The sequence below is a fragment of the Aegilops tauschii genome, unplaced genomic scaffold (assembly GCF_002575655.3).
Source record: "Aegilops tauschii subsp. strangulata cultivar AL8/78 unplaced genomic scaffold, Aet v6.0 ptg000395l_obj, whole genome shotgun sequence".
NCBI classification, from domain to species: domain Eukaryota; kingdom Viridiplantae; phylum Streptophyta; class Magnoliopsida; order Poales; family Poaceae; genus Aegilops; species Aegilops tauschii.
The window spans coordinates 1-17,500 of record NW_027332642.1 but is presented as its reverse complement, the minus strand read 5'-3'; the positions used below and the strand labels follow the sequence as shown (position 1 = coordinate 17,500).

The following is a 17,500-nucleotide window of genomic DNA, read 5'->3' as shown; positions in this document are numbered from 1 at the left end:
CGGACGTAAAGCTATTGAACTTAGGTATGCTCTTTCCTTTTGTCGAAGTGGAATCGTAGAACAGAATGTGATACGATGAGATAGAATGCAATAGAAATAGAAACAAGGATAGCGAACGGGTTACCTACTCCTAAGGGTCAAAGCAAGCCCTTTAATTCAATTCTTTATTCTTACATTAAAATTCTTACATTAAAGAATGAATAAAATCTCCCCAAGTAGGATTCGAACCTACGACCAGTCAGTTAACAGCCGACCGCTCTACCACTGAGCTACTGAGGAACAAGGGGGGATTCGACCTCCTAGAGTTCAACTCCCGCTCTCAACCCATGAACAATATGAGTCCGAAGCTTCTTTCGTAACTCCCATAATTTCTTCGTAGTGGCTCCGTTCCATGCCTCATTTCATAGGGAAGCCCAAAGTGGCTCTATTTCATTCTATTTCACTTCCTAGCACTTCCTATCATTTAATATCCATCCCTTTGGTCTTATTGACATAAGAGATGTCATTTATAGTCTATCTCTTTCTATATATGGAAAGTCAAGAAATTCTCATCGAAACATCGAGAAATTGTGCATATAGAAAACTCTAAAGAAAGAAAAAAAGGAGACCCATGCCATGATTTTCAAATCTTTTCTATTTAGTAGTCTAAGTTTCTCGATGAGGATAATTAATTCGGTCGTTGTGGTCGGACTCTATTATGGATTTCTGACTACATTCTCCATAGGTCCCTCTTAGATCTTCTTTCTCCAATCTTGGATTAGGGAAGAAGGAGATATTCGCGACTACTGGCGATTTCATTATGGGGCAGCTCATGATCTTCATATCGATCTATTATCCACCTCTGTATCTATTCTTTCTTAGCTAAACAGGTGGAAGATCTATCCAATTTGGTTATATTATATCATGGACTCGAAAAACGGATCTGAATTTGACTGAAATGCACGATCTTCACAGGTATCACTTTTCACGATACCTAAAAGGTGGAATAGCGATTTTCGAACCATTTCCTATAAGAGAATGGTTTCCATTACTTTGAGAAATGGATTCTTATATCAAACTATAGCTATTGCATTAAAGAAGAAAAGAAACTAATAGAAGTCGAAGACGCGGAATGATAGTGAATAGAGAGAAAGATTCTTCTGATTTTCTTGTTTCTATCTACTAGACGCCGTAGAGAATTGAGAATTTTCATGTCTTTCAATTCTCGTACTCGTAATTGGAAAGTTATGGAAGGAGACCCATCATTTTGCAATGAAAACAACATATAAAACTCTGGACAATTTCGAAATCAGGCCAAGCGTCTTAATACATATGCAAAAAAATGCATTATTGGCCCACCATTGATTAGAAGATTTAGCTTGTATGAATCGCTATTGGTTTGATACGAATAATGACAATCGTTTCAGTATGTTAAGGATACAGATGTATCCACAATTCATTTAGAGTTACTTAATAGTCTATTTCTTATACCATATCTCTATCCCGTGAAATTCTCGAGCCAAAAGATGGATGCATATGCTGTGTTTCATTTTGCTAAATGATATCAATTAAATGGTGTATCAATTCCATAAATTGCATATAGCAATAAATAAATCAGCAAAATTCTTTCTAATATTTTAGATAGAAGAAATGTTTCTTCTATCTAAAATATTAGAAAGAATGTACCCTTCTATCCAAATCCAATTTGCATCGATAAAATAAATCCAAATTCCAGTAGTAGATGAATAATTGCAAATTTGTGTGTGTACGAGATTAGAATAACTTCAAAATAACTGACATAATTTTGTATTTTTCCTGATCAGAAAAATACATGAAAAAGAAAGGAGGTAGAAAAATTTTTGGATTTATGGTTAAAGAAGAAAAAGAAGAAAACAGGGGTTCTGTTGAATTTCAAGTATTCAGTTTCACCAATAAGATACGGAGACTTGCTTCACATTTGGAATTACACAAAAAAGATTTTTCATCGGAAAGAGGTCTACGAAGACTTTTGGGAAAACGTCGACGTTTGCTGGCTTATTTGGCAAAGAAAAATAGAGTACGTTATAAGAAATTAATCGGTCAGTTGAATATTCGGGAGCAGTAATTTAATCGTTCAAATTTTTTTCTTGTTTTATTATTTTTTTAGTAGTCTTATAGTAGTCTTAGATTTTTCATTTTGATGAGCCTCGCTTTGAGGAATTCATGGAATAATCCATTTTCATGGAATAATGAATTAAGGAAGAAAGGATATGAGTCTACCGCTTACAAGAAAAGATCTCATGATAGTCAATATGGGCCCTCAACACCCATCAATGCATGGTGTTCTTCGACTGATCGTTACTCTCGATGGTGAGGATGTTATTGATTGTGAACCCATATTAGGCTATTTACACAGAGGAATGGAAAAAATCGCGGAAAACCGAACTATTATACAATACTTACCTTATGTAACAAGGTGGGATTATTTAGCTACTATGTTTACAGAAGCAATAACAGTAAATGCACCAGAATTCTTGGAGAATATTCAAATACCACAAAGAGCCAGCTATATTAGGGTAATTATGTTAGAATTAAGCCGGATAGCTTCTCACTTGCTATGGCTTGGACCTTTTATGGCGGATCTCGGCGCACAGACTCCTTTTTTCTATATTTTTAGAGAGAGAGAATTAATATATGATCTATTTGAAGCTGCTACAGGTATGCGAATGATGCACAATTACTTTCGCATCGGAGGAGTAGCCGCCGATCTACCTTATGGATGGATCGATAAATGTTTAGATTTCTGTGATTATTTTTTACGCGGAGTTGTTGAATATCAACAACTTATTACACAGAATCCAATTTTTTTAGAGCGAGTTGAAGGAGTAGGTTTTATTAGCGGAGAAGAAGCAGTAAATTGGGGCTTATCGGGACCGATGTTACGAGCTTCTGGAATACAATGGGATCTTCGTAAAGTAGATCCTTATGAGTCTTACAACCAATTTGATTGGAAAGTCCAATGGCAAAAAGAAGGGGATTCGTTAGCTCGCTATTTAGTACGAATTGGTGAAATGAGGGAATCCATCAAAATAATTCAACAAGCTGTAGAAAAAATTCCTGGAGGACCTTATGAGAATTTAGAAGTCCGACGCTTTAAGAAAGAAAAGAATTCTGAATGGAATGATTTTGAGTATAAATTTCTTGGTAAAAAACCTTCGCCCAATTTTGAATTGTCAAGACAAGAGCTTTATGTAAGAGTAGAAGCCCCAAAAGGTGAATTAGGGATTTATCTAGTAGGAGATGATAGCCTTTTCCCCTGGAGATGGAAAATCCGTCCACCCGGGTTTATTAATTTGCAAATTCTTCCTCAGCTAGTTAAAAAAATGAAATTGGCTGATATCATGACGATATTAGGTAGTATAGATATCATTATGGGGGAAGTTGATCGTTGAAATGATAATAGATAGGGTAGAGGTAGAAACTATCAATTCTTTTTCGAAATTGGAATTATTAAAAGAAGTCTATGGACTGATATCGATTCTACCCATTTTGACCCTCCTTTTGGGAATAACAATAGAGGTACTCGTAATTGTGTGGTTAGAAAGAGAAATATCTGCGTCGATACAACAACGTATTGGTCCTGAATATGCTGGCCCCCTGGGCCTGCTTCAAGCTATAGCAGATGGGACTAAGCTACTTTTAAAAGAAGATATTCTGCCATCCCGAGGAGATATTTCTTTATTTAGCATTGGACCCTCTATAGCAGTCATATCAGTTTTATTAAGTTTTTTAGTTATCCCTTTGGGATATCATTTTGTTTTAGCCGATCTTAGTATTGGTGTTTTTTTATGGATTGCCATTTCAAGTATAGCTCCTATTGGTCTTCTTATGGCAGGATATAGCTCAAATAATAAATATTCTTTTTCAGGCGGTCTACGAGCTGCTGCTCAATCCATTAGTTATGAAATACCATTAACTTTTTGTGTGCTAGCAATATCTCTACGTGTGATTCGTTAAAATAGATCTTTTTCCTATAAAATCCATTAACTATTTATATTCCTTTTCTTATTTAGTATTTGGGTTGGTAAGTTAAACTAGATAGCTATATGAGTGAAACAAAACAGCTTAAAAATTTGTAGTAAAAAGAAAAAATCTCATTTCCTACGTACAAGAAAAAAGTGGAAGTAAACATAAGCAGTGTAAACTCTTTATCCCAAGGTTGATATTTTTTAATTAGTCATCATATCTTGAAGCGGCCAAGAATAAAGGATTCACGATATGGAATTCCATTACTAGAATACTCCTAGTTATTACTATAACTTAATAATCCATAAGAAGAATCCACCAAAAGTTAGTGAAGGGTTAGGAACACTAAAGTACATAAAGGATTAGTAATGGAAAATCTAAAACATTAGAGATTTTTGCCCATAAAAGGAATCATAATAAGGACTTGCAATTTGTAGAAATTATCAAGTAGTACTTTCTTCGGATTCCGATCCAGAGTATGTTCCCATTCACTTGTTAAGGAAATGGCTATCAAGAACGAATTAACCCTTTATCCATTTTTTCTTTTTGAATACCCCCTCCCTGGGGAAAGAAGAATAGTAAAAAAGATATGGAGTGCACTAGAAAAAATTTTCATTATTTCCTTCCTCTATCCATATTCATGCAGAATTGCTCATGAACTAATACCCAACTCTTTCCATTTATTAATTGAATTCCTATAACAAGTAACAAGTGTTTTATTCCAAGATTAAGTTATTACTGAACAAAGAAAAATTTTCATTATATTATAAAGGATGAGATCAATTCGGAAGCGCTTTTTCTTATTCTAGCAGACGGAATTCCTTTGGTCTAATTTAGGACTTTCAAATCTATTTATTTTATTTTATCTAATTCTATCTACGCCCCAGGGGCTAGGAACAAAACAGTCCTTTCTTTTTTCTGATCATAGAGAAGCCGTATGAAGCTAAGGTTTCATGTACGGTTTTGAAATAGCGGTGGGAACTGTGATGTTATCATCGACTATGATTATCTAACAGTTCAAGTACAGTTGATATAGTTGAAGCACAGTCAAAATACGGTTTTTTTGGATGGAATATTTGGCGTCAGCCTATAGGTTTTCTGGTTTTTTTAATTTCTTCTTTGGCAGAATGTGAAAGATTACCCTTTGATTTACCAGAAGCGGAGGAAGAATTAGTAGCAGGTTACCAAACTGAATATTCCGGTATCAAATATGGTTTATTTTATCTTGTTTCTTACCTAAATTTATTAGTTTCTTCTTTATTTGTAACAGTTCTCTACTTGGGCGGGTGGAATTTCTCTATTCCCTATATATCCTTTTTTGATTTTTTCCAAATGAATAAAGCAGTTGGAATTTTGGAAATGACAATGGGTATATTTATTACATTAACTAAAGCTTATTTATTTCTCTTCATTTCTATCACAATAAGATGGACTTTACCGAGGATGAGAATGGATCAGTTATTAAATCTTGGATGGAAATTTCTTTTACCTATTTCCCTGGGCAATCTCTTATTAACAACCTCTTCTCAACTTGTTTCACTATAAATAAGATAATACAATAATAGTAAGAATATTTTCAACACAAAAGCTCTCTCAAACAAGAGAAAGAAACATATCTTTTTCATAGATATTTAGAATGAATATGTTCCCTATGGTAACTGGGTTCATGAGTTATGGTCAACAAACAATACGTGCTACAAGGTACATAGGTCAAAGTTTCATAACTACCTTATCCCACACAAATCGTTTACCTATAACGATTCACTACCCTTATGAAAAATCAATTACACCAGAGCGTTTCCGAGGGCGAATCCACTTTGAATTTGATAAATGTATTGCTTGTGAAGTATGTGTTCGCGTATGTCCGATAGATTTACCCGTTGTGGATTGGAGATTTGAAAAGGATATTAAAAGAAAACAATTGCTTAATTATAGTATTGATTTCGGAGTTTGTATATTTTGTGGCAATTGTGTTGAGTACTGTCCAACAAGCTGTTTATCAATGACTGAAGAATATGAACTTTCTACCTATGATCGTCATGAATTGAATTACAATCAAATTGCTTTAAGTCGGTTACCAATCTCCATAATGGGAGATTACACAATTCAAACAATTAGGAATTCGTCTGAAAGTAAAATAAACAAAGAAAAATCTTCGAATTCAAGAACGATTACTGATTACTAAACTTTGATTTTGTCTTTTTGTTATAAAAATCTAATAATTCTTTATTAAACTTTAAAATTAAACTATAAAGAAAAACTACTGCTTATTGGAAATTATTTCTTATTTTAAATCAGACTAGATTTTCGTGATATAATATAATTTATAACTATACAGTTTATACACAAAAAAATACCCAAATCCTTTTTTCCTTCCTTGAATCCTTTAGTTTTAGTCAGTTCATGAAAAATTTTATACTATTAATTTCTTTTTATCCATAATGGATTTACCTGGACCAATACATGAGATTCTTATGCTATTTGGGGGATTTGTTCTTCTACTAGGGGGTCTAGGAGTAGTATTACTTACCAACCCCATTTATTCTGCCTTTTCGCTGGGATTAGTTCTTGTTTGTATATCCTTATTCTATTTTTTATTAAATTCCTACTTTGTAGCTGTCGCACAACTTCTTATTTATGTGGGAGCCATAAATGTCTTGATCATATTCGCTGTAATGTTCGTAAATGGCTCAGAATGGTCTAAAGATAAGAATTATTGGACTATTGGAGATGGGTTCACTTCACTCGTTTGTATAACTATTGTTTTTTCGCTAATGACTACTATCCCAGATACGTCGTGGTATGGAATTCTTTGGACTACAAGATCAAACCAAATAGTAGAACAGGGTCTCATAAATAATGTTCAACAAATTGGAATTCATTTAGCAACCGATTTTTATCTTCCGTTTGAACTCATTTCCATAATTCTTCTAGTTTCTTTAATAGGTGCAATTACTATGGCTCGGCAATAAGAAAACTTAGAAAAAGTACAAATTATAAGAATTGCAAATCTAAAATAAATAACTAAAGAATCACAATTTTGATTTAGTAAAATCCATCTACTGCCAACAAATACCTCCTTTATTTTCTCTTTTGTTGTGTAATTGTTCTATTGTAATTAATTGAATCGGTTCAATTCTTGCCCTCATATTGAAATGAATCGAGATTGATAAGGAGTTAGTTAATGATGTTTGAGCATGTACTTTTTTTGAGTGTCTATTTATTTTCGATTGGTATCTATGGATTGATCACAAGCCGAAACATGGTTAGAGCTCTAATATGTCTTGAACTTATACTGAATTCAATTAATCTAAATCTCGTAACATTTTCTGATCTATTTGATAGTCGCCAATTAAAAGGAGATATTTTCGCAATTTTTGTTATAGCCCTTGCGGCTGCTGAAGCCGCTATTGGACTATCCATTCTTTCTTCCATCCATCGTAATAGGAAATCCACTCGTATCAATCAATCTAATTTATTGAATAATTAGAATTTTGAATAATTAGACATAGAATCCTCTAAACAAAGGCGCACATATTAAAATAAATAGAAATCAATACTATTTTCTTAGTATTATTTGAGAATATCCATTTTTTTTAGTAGATTATTGCTTTTTTTAGTAGATTATTGCATAGTATTCTTTTTCACTTAAATGAATTTTTGTATTTGTAATTCATTGATATTGCAATTTGAATATTGCAATAATTTATATTGAAAAGACGATAGCCAATTTATTGGCTAATTCGAATTCGTCTGTACAATTCGTAAAATTCTTTCTTATTTCTTATTGTTGAAATCCAAAATTAAAGTCTCTTGGCTCTCTTCACGCTTTCTCACAAACAGATTAAAAAATAGATTTTTATTTTTGAAGTTTGGATAAACCATTGCTTCGTCTGGTGTCTACAATACATATGACTCATTATAGTACTAATTTCATTTTTACCAGATCGAAAAATTTTATGTTGAAAAGAAAAATTTATAGATCCAATGTCACATTCCGTAAAAATTTACGATACATGTATAGGATGCACTCAATGTGTACGAGCTTGTCCAACAGATGTATTAGAAATGATACCCTGGGATGGATGTAAAGCCAAGCAAATTGCTTCCGCGCCGAGAACCGAAGATTGTGTGGGTTGTAAGAGATGTGAATCTGCCTGCCCGACAGATTTTTTAAGTGTCCGCGTTTATTTAGGGCCTGAAACAACACGTAGCATGGCTCTATCTTATTGATACGTTACAAAAAACTTCACTCGAATCGTCTGATTCCTCTTTACCGAAGAAGCCTGTGCTCGAAATAATCGAGCACGGGCTTTTCTGGTCAAAACGTATCTTGTCTTTATCACTTTATCATGAGTTATTTTCCTTGGTTAACAATACTTGTTGTTTTGCCGATATTTGCAGGTTCATTAATTTTCTTTTTACCTCATAAGGGAAACAAAGTCGTTAGGTGGTATACTATATCTATTTGTTTATTAGAATTCCTTCTAATGACTTATGCGTTCTGTTATCATTTCCAACTGGAGGATCCCTTAATCCAATTAAAGGAGGATTATAAATGGATAGATGTCTTCGATTTCCACTGGAGATTGGGAATCGATGGACTTTCATTAGGATCTATTTTATTGACAGGATTTATCACTACTTTAGCTACTTTAGCAGCTTGGCCAATTACACGGAATTCGCGATTATTCTATTTCCTGATGCTCGCAATGTATAGTGGTCAAATAGGATTATTTTCTTCGCGAGACCTTTTACTTTTTTTTATCATGTGGGAGTTAGAATTAATTCCTGTTTACTTACTTTTATCCATGTGGGGGGGGAAGAGGCGTCTATATTCAGCTACAAAGTTTATTTTGTATACTGCAGGCGGTTCCATTTTTTTCTTAATCGGAGTTCTGGGTATGGGCTTATATGGTTCCAACGAACCAGGATTAGATTTGGAAAGATTAATTAATCAATCATACCCTGCAACCTTGGAAATACTTTTATATTTTGGCTTCCTTATTGCTTATGCTGTCAAATTGCCGATTATACCCCTACATACGTGGTTACCAGATACCCATGGGGAAGCACATTATAGTACATGTATGCTTTTAGCGGGAATATTATTAAAGATGGGAGCATATGGATTGATTCGGATCAACATGGAATTGTTACCTCATGCTCATTATCTATTTTCGCCCTGGTTAGTAATAATAGGAGCGATCCAAATAATCTATGCAGCTTCAACTTCTCTTGGTCAACGAAATTTCAAAAAAAGAATAGCTTATTCCTCTGTATCTCACATGGGTTTCATAATTATAGGAATTGGTTCCATAACCAACATTGGACTCAATGGAGCTATTTTACAAATATTATCCCATGGATTTATTGGTGCTACACTTTTTTTCTTGGCAGGAACCGCTTCTGATAGAATGCGTCTTGTTTATCTCGAAGAACTGGGGGGAATATCCATCCCAATGCCTAAAATTTTTACCATGTTTAGTAGCTTTTCAATGGCTTCTCTTGCCTTACCAGGAATGAGTGGTTTTGTCGCAGAATTAGTATTTTTTGGACTAATTACTAGTCCAAAATTTCTGTTAATGCCAAAAACACTAATTACTTTTGTAATGGCAATTGGAATGATATTAACTCCTATTTATTTATTATCTATGTTACGCCAGATGTTCTATGGATACAAGCTATTTAATGTTCCAAACGCAAATTTTGTGGATTCTGGACCACGAGAACTCTTTATTTTAATCTGTATCTTTTTACCAGTAATAGGAATTGGTATTTATCCAGATTTTGTTCTCTCCCTATCCGTTGACAGGGTAGAGGCTCTCTTATCCAATTATTATCCTAAATAGGTTTGCTTTTTTTTACTCGTCTGCTCTATTAATGCAGAAATAAGTAAAAAAGTATAATTAGATCTATCTCGAATTTTTGAGAACCCTTTGAGAAGGCGTTCAAGGGGTTCTCAAATAAAACATAAAAGTAAAAACCTTCATTTCATGAAGGTTTTATTTTATGTAATCATTTAGGTGTTAATGTAAACGAACCATAACTATGTAAGCCTATTCCTAATAGATTTATACCAAAATAACAAATCCAAATTATAAGAAATCCTATCGAAGCTATAAGTGCAGAATTCGTACCCTTCCAATTTGTATTTGTTCTACTATGTAAATAAATTGCGAATATGGTCCAAGTAATAAATGCCCAAGTTTCCTTAGGATCCCAATTCCAATAGGATCCCCAGGCCTCATTAGCCCATACTGCTCCACAAAGAATACCTACGGTTAAAAGGGTAAATCCTAGGCTAATGACACGATAACTCCAAGAATCCAAACGCTCCGTTAATTGATATTTGTAATAATTTGGAAATGAAGGGACAGAGGTTCTTTTTAAAGCACTTCTTTTTGCATAAAAATATTTAATATCACTAAAGAAAAATGTTTTATTTAAAACATTTTTTTTCTTTTTAGAAAAGAAATGGAAATTATTTCGAAATCTAATGATTAGAATAGCGGCAGATAATAAGGATCCGCACAAAAGAGTTGCATAGCTTAATAACATCATACTGACATGCATCATTAACCACTGAGATTGTAGAGCAGGTACTAGTATCGTGGATTGATGCATTTCAGTTAAAAGACCCGATGTGGCAAAGCCTTGCGTTAAAATAGTACTTGGCGTAGTTATTGTGCTTAAATCATTTTTAGAGTTCTGTATTTTAGGAATGGTATGAAGAATATACAGGGCCCATGAAAGGAAGATCAATGACTCATATAAATTACTTAATGGAAAATGTCCCGAGGAAGCCCAACGAGAAACTAAGAATCCTGTTATAGAGAAAAAAGTAACTATCATTCCTTTTTCTGACGAATCACGTAATCCTCCAAGTTCACGAACTAATAAGGTTATAAAATGAATCGTAATCACAATTGAAATCGTTGAGAAAGAGATATGAGTTAGTATATGTTCTAAAGTTGCAAATAGCATAAGGGGAAGGTCCCATTACAAAATTGTAAATTTCGAATTGATTTCTAATCTATTGTATTCTTTTTCAAGAATGCCGCCACTCGGATTCGAACCGAGATGCTTGAGCACTGCTTCCTAAGAGCAGCGTGTCTACCAATTTCACCATGGCGGCTAACTTCAAATAATAGGTAACTTAAAAGAATAATAGCTATTATCTTGGGAATCGTCGATATTGGGAAAGTCCATAAAATTTAGGAACATTAGAGTTTTCATTAAAATAGACTTCGTTTGGTAGTATCGTTTCCATTTTTTTTTTACAATAAACTCTTGCTTTGCCCAATAGAAACACAAACACTGCTTGAAAGAGTTGGAATTTCTTTTTTCTAACTTGCAATTGTAGAACTAATTTTTTCTAATTAATTTCTCGTTTACATTTTGAAAATTCTTTCAATACAATGAAAAAAATCCAAAAGGGTTTCTATTTAATGATGAAATTAAAATGGATAAATGGAAAAGGCTTTTTGGATTTTTTAAAAATTTCTAGAATGAAAGTCTTTATGCTCTTATTAATAAGATTTACTAACCTTATGATTTTGGAGAAGATAGGTGGAAGTTGTAAGTCCTATTGTAAGAATACTCCACTTTTCATAATTTTCATAATAGAATATGAGGATTCTATTATGAAAATTATGAAAAGTTCATTGATAGGAAAAGAATACTTAGCACACAGTATACCAAACAAAACTTTTTTTTCTTGTATATATAAGATAAGAGGGGTTTTTTGTTCTAAGAATATTGTACCGAGTAATTCGACACATAAAAGTACATTCAAAGAAGAATCAAAATTATTAAATAATTGGAATTCTTTTTTGATAAGTCAATTCATATTATTCCAAAATCTTATTATTTGTTTGTTGCCCAGAAAAACCCTTTGGTTTTGGATGCTCATTACCGCTCGAAAATGATCTTGATTTTACTAAAGAATAAGATTGTACTATGGAAAAATAAGTCTTTTTCTTCCAAATATTTTTACGAATACGCTTTTTTGACATTGAAGTACGTTTTTTTGGAACTGCCATTCAAAAAGGAAATTACTTTTTTCTAGTTGTATGTGAAAGACATCTATTGCTGCAAATCAATCCTTCTTTCTTCTTTTTATTAGTATTTATACTTAGATACTGAAAGATACTTAAATTTTGAATTATTTTTTACTTCATTTTGTCTAATGCGGATAAGACAACAAGAATTTTTTAACATTTTTTCTTTATATATTTTATACTTGTTTTTTAATAATATAGAATATATAGAAAGGTTTCTCATTTAAATCTATTTATATCTATTTATATATCAAGTATACTCCATATATAGATATATGGTATGGAAGCCTATCCCCCATATAAGATAAGACGGGGGGATAAAAAGAAGGGAAAATGAAAATAGTTAATTAAGTTCAGAATGGTATTCCATAAAGGAAAGGAATTCCAATCAAAACAAAAAATACTGAGTCTCTTAAACAAGACATTCTAAAACTTAGGTAATTTATAGTCATTAGGATTTTAGTTCTATATGAAGTAAGGACTATTCGATAATTTCTTATAAACATAGGTTTTCATTGGAATTCACTCAATCAGTTAATTATGGAACAAGAGAGCTGTTTCATCTTTGTTTTAAAGAAATATAAAAATGAATTATGAATAGAAAGTAAAATGATTCCACTTTTTTTTTTTATTTTTATAAATATCTTTATTTAGTTAATAAAATAACTAGGTAACGAAGTTATTTTATTAACTTTTTTAATTTAACCAACTAAACCCATTCTTAATTTTTAATTATTTCAATGAGATAAATTTTGGAAAAATTAAGAATTTCAGTATTTTTTCTTATTCTTTTTATTTATTCTTTCAGAAAGAGATAAGAATTGGTTTGGTGAATCGGAAACAATTTTATAGAAAAATTGAAGTAAAAATTGAAGTAAAAATTGCAATTTCTTTTCTTATGGAACATACATATCAATATGCATGGGTAATCCCTCTTCTCCCACTTCCAGTTATTATGTCAATGGGATTTGGCCTTATTCTTATTCCTACAGCAACAAAAAATCTTCGTCGCATATGGGCTTTTCCTAGTGTTTTACTCTTAAGTATAGCTATGGTATTCTCAGTTCAACTGTCTATTCAACAAATAAATGGAAGTTCGATCTATCAATATCTATGGTCTTGGACCGTCAATAATGATTTTTCTTTAGAATTTGGATACTTGATTGACCCACTTACTTCTATTATGTTAATGCTAATTACTACTGTAGGAATCCTGGTTCTTATTTATAGTGATGGTTATATGTCTCACGATGAAGGATATTTGAGATTTTTTGTTTATATAAGTTTTTTCAATACTTCCATGTTGGGATTGGTTACTAGCTCCAATTTGATACAAATTTATTTTTTTTGGGAACTCGTGGGAATGTGTTCTTATTTATTGATAGGCTTTTGGTTTACACGACCAATCGCAGCGAGTGCTTGTCAAAAAGCTTTTGTAACTAATCGTGTAGGGGATTTTGGTCTATTATTAGGAATTTTAGGTTTTTTTTGGATAACAGGTAGTTTAGAGTTTAGGGATTTGTTCAAAATAGCTAATAACTGGATTCCTAATAATGGAATTAACTCTTTACTTACTACTTTGTGTGCTTTTTTATTATTCCTTGGTGCAGTTGCGAAATCCGCACAATTCCCTCTTCACGTATGGTTACCCGATGCTATGGAAGGGCCCACTCCTATTTCGGCTCTTATACACGCAGCAACTATGGTTGCTGCGGGAATTTTTCTTCTAGCTCGACTTCTTCCTCTTTTCATATCTTTACCTTTGATAATGAGTTTTATTTCTTTAGTAGGTACAATAACACTATTCTTAGGAGCTACTTTAGCTCTTGCTCAGAGAGATATTAAAAGAAGCTTAGCCTATTCTACAATGTCTCAATTGGGTTATATGATGTTAGCTCTAGGTATAGGTTCTTATCAAGCTGCTTTATTCCATTTGATCACTCATGCTTATTCAAAAGCTTTATTGTTCTTGGGATCCGGATCCGTTATTCATTCAATGGAACCTCTTGTTGGATATTCACCAGATAAAAGTCAAAATATGGTTCTTATGGGCGGTTTAAGAAAATACATTCCAATCACAAGAACTACTTTTTTATGGGGTACACTTTCTCTTTGTGGTATTCCACCTCTTGCTTGTTTCTGGTCCAAAGATGAAATCCTTAGTAATAGTTGGTTGTATTCGCCCTTTTTTGGAATAATAGCCTCCTTTACTGCAGGATTAACTGCCTTTTATATGTTTCGGATATATTTACTTACATTTGATGGGTATTTGCGTGTTCATTTTCAAAATTACAGTAGCACTAAAGAGAGTTCCTTGTATTCAATATCCTTATGGGGAAAAAGGATACCCAAAGGAGTGAATAGGGATTTCGTTTTATCAACAACGAAGAGTGGAGTTTCTTTTTTTTCACAAAATATACCAAAAATTCAAGGTAATACAAGAAATAGGATAGGATCCTTTACTACGTCTTTTGGGGCTAAAAACACTTTTGCCTATCCGCATGAAACGGGAAATACTATGTTATTTCCTCTTCTTATATTACTACTTTTCACTTTGTTCATTGGATTCATAGGAATCTCTTTTGATAATGGAGGAATTGGTAATGGAATAGCAGAGTTAACCATATTATCAAAGTGGTTAACTCCCTCAATAAACTTTACCCAGGAAAGTTCTAATTCTTTTGTAAATTCATATGAATTTATTACTAATGCAATTTCTTCTGTAAGTCTAGCTATCTTTGGTTTATTCATAGCATATATCTTCTATGGATCCGCTTATTCTTTTTTTCAGAATTTGGATTTAATAAACTCTTTTTACAAAGGAAATCCTAAAAAAGAATTTTTAGATCAAGTAAAAAAAAATATATACAGTTGGTCATATAATCGTGGTTATATAGATATTTTCTATACTAGGGTCTTTACCCTCGGTATAAGAGGGTTAACCGAACTCACGGAGTTTTTTGATAAGGGTGTTATTGATGGAATTACCAATGGAGTGGGTCTTGCTAGTTTTTGTATAGGAGAGGAAATTAAATATGTAGGGGGAGGTCGAATCTCGTCTTATTTATTCTTTTTTTTATGTTATGTATCTGTGTTTTTATTCTTTTTTCTTTCTTAAGTTAAGGAATTTACAACTCCCTTTCTACAATCTCTCTATATCCTTGTTACATAAGGTAAGTATTGTATAATAGTTCGGTTTTCCGCGATTTTTTCCATTCCTCTGTGTAAATAGCCTAATATGGGTTCACAATCAATAACATCCTCACCATCGAGAGTAACGATCAGTCGAAGAACACCATGCATTGATGGGTGTTGAGGGCCCATATTGACTATCATGAGATCTTTTCTTGTAAGCGGTAGACTCATATCCTTTCTTCCTTAATTCATTATTCCATGAAAATGGATTATTCCATGAATTCCTCAAAGCGAGGCTCATCAAAATGAAAAATCTAAGACTACTATAAGACTACTAAAAAAATAATAAAACAAGAAAAAAATTTGAACGATTAAATTACTGCTCCCGAATATTCAACTGACCGATTAATTTCTTATAACGTACTCTATTTTTCTTTGCCAAATAAGCCAGCAAACGTCGACGTTTTCCCAAAAGTCTTCGTAGACCTCTTTCCGATGAAAAATCTTTTTTGTGTAATTCCAAATGTGAAGCAAGTCTCCGTATCTTATTGGTGAAACTGAATACTTGAAATTCAACAGAACCCCTGTTTTCTTCTTTTTCTTCTTTAACCATAAATCCAAAAATTTTTCTACCTCCTTTCTTTTTCATGTATTTTTCTGATCAGGAAAAATACAAAATTATGTCAGTTATTTTGAAGTTATTCTAATCTCGTACACACACAAATTTGCAATTATTCATCTACTACTGGAATTTGGATTTATTTTATCGATGCAAATTGGATTTGGATAGAAGGGTACATTCTTTCTAATATTTTAGATAGAAGAAACATTTCTTCTATCTAAAATATTAGAAAGAATTTTGCTGATTTATTTATTGCTATATGCAATTTATGGAATTGATACACCATTTAATTGATATCATTTAGCAAAATGAAACACAGCATATGCATCCATCTTTTGGCTCGAGAATTTCACGGGATAGAGATATGGTATAAGAAATAGACTATTAAGTAACTCTAAATGAATTGTGGATACATCTGTATCCTTAACATACTGAAACGATTGTCATTATTCGTATCAAACCAATAGCGATTCATACAAGCTAAATCTTCTAATCAATGGTGGGCCAATAATGCATTTTTTTGCATATGTATTAAGACGCTTGGCCTGATTTCGAAATTGTCCAGAGTTTTATATGTTGTTTTCATTGCAAAATGATGGGTCTCCTTCCATAACTTTCCAATTACGAGTACGAGAATTGAAAGACATGAAAATTCTCAATTCTCTACGGCGTCTAGTAGATAGAAACAAGAAAATCAGAAGAATCTTTCTCTCTATTCACTATCATTCCGCGTCTTCGACTTCTATTAGTTTCTTTTCTTCTTTAATGCAATAGCTATAGTTTGATATAAGAATCCATTTCTCAAAGTAATGGAAACCATTCTCTTATAGGAAATGGTTCGAAAATCGCTATTCCACCTTTTAGGTATCGTGAAAAGTGATACCTGTGAAGATCGTGCATTTCAGTCAAATTCAGATCCGTTTTTCGAGTCCATGATATAATATAACCAAATTGGATAGATCTTCCACCTGTTTAGCTAAGAAAGAATAGATACAGAGGTGGATAATAGATCGATATGAAGATCATGAGCTGCCCCATAATGAAATCGCCAGTAGTCGCGAATATCTCCTTCTTCCCTAATCCAAGATTGGAGAAAGAAGATCTAAGAGGGACCTATGGAGAATGTAGTCAGAAATCCATAATAGAGTCCGACCACAACGACCGAATTAATTATCCTCATCGAGAAACTTAGACTACTAAATAGAAAAGATTTGAAAATCATGGCATGGGTCTCCTTTTTTTCTTTCTTTAGAGTTTTCTATATGCACAATTTCTCGATGTTTCGATGAGAATTTCTTGACTTTCCATATATAGAAAGAGATAGACTATAAATGACATCTCTTATGTCAATAAGACCAAAGGGATGGATATTAAATGATAGGAAGTGCTAGGAAGTGAAATAGAATGAAATAGAGCCACTTTGGGCTTCCCTATGAAATGAGGCATGGAACGGAGCCACTACGAAGAAATTATGGGAGTTACGAAAGAAGCTTCGGACTCATATTGTTCATGGGTTGAGAGCGGGAGTTGAACTCTAGGAGGTCGAATCCCCCCTTGTTCCTCAGTAGCTCAGTGGTAGAGCGGTCGGCTGTTAACTGACTGGTCGTAGGTTCGAATCCTACTTGGGGAGATTTTATTCATTCTTTAATGTAAGAATTTTAATGTAAGAATAAAGAATTGAATTAAAGGGCTTGCT

At 32.9% G+C, this 17,500-nt stretch overlaps 3 non-coding genes across 3 annotated transcripts; 1 reads left to right on the top strand and 2 right to left on the bottom strand.

The window, feature by feature from the left end:
- Window positions 1-207: 207 nt before the first annotated feature.
- On the bottom strand, window positions 208-279 carry TRNAN-GUU (transfer RNA asparagine (anticodon GUU)). The gene has a single exon. It is a non-coding gene; the product is annotated as a tRNA-Asn (tRNA).
- Window positions 280-11,042: 10,763 nt separating this feature from the next.
- Window positions 11,043-11,122, bottom strand: TRNAL-UAG (transfer RNA leucine (anticodon UAG)). Its single transcript has one exon. It is a non-coding gene; the product is annotated as a tRNA-Leu (tRNA).
- A 6,240-nt stretch (window positions 11,123-17,362) lies between these two features.
- TRNAN-GUU (transfer RNA asparagine (anticodon GUU)) lies at window positions 17,363-17,434 on the top strand. Its single transcript has one exon. It is a non-coding gene; the product is annotated as a tRNA-Asn (tRNA).
- The last annotated feature ends 66 nt before the right edge of the window (window positions 17,435-17,500 follow it).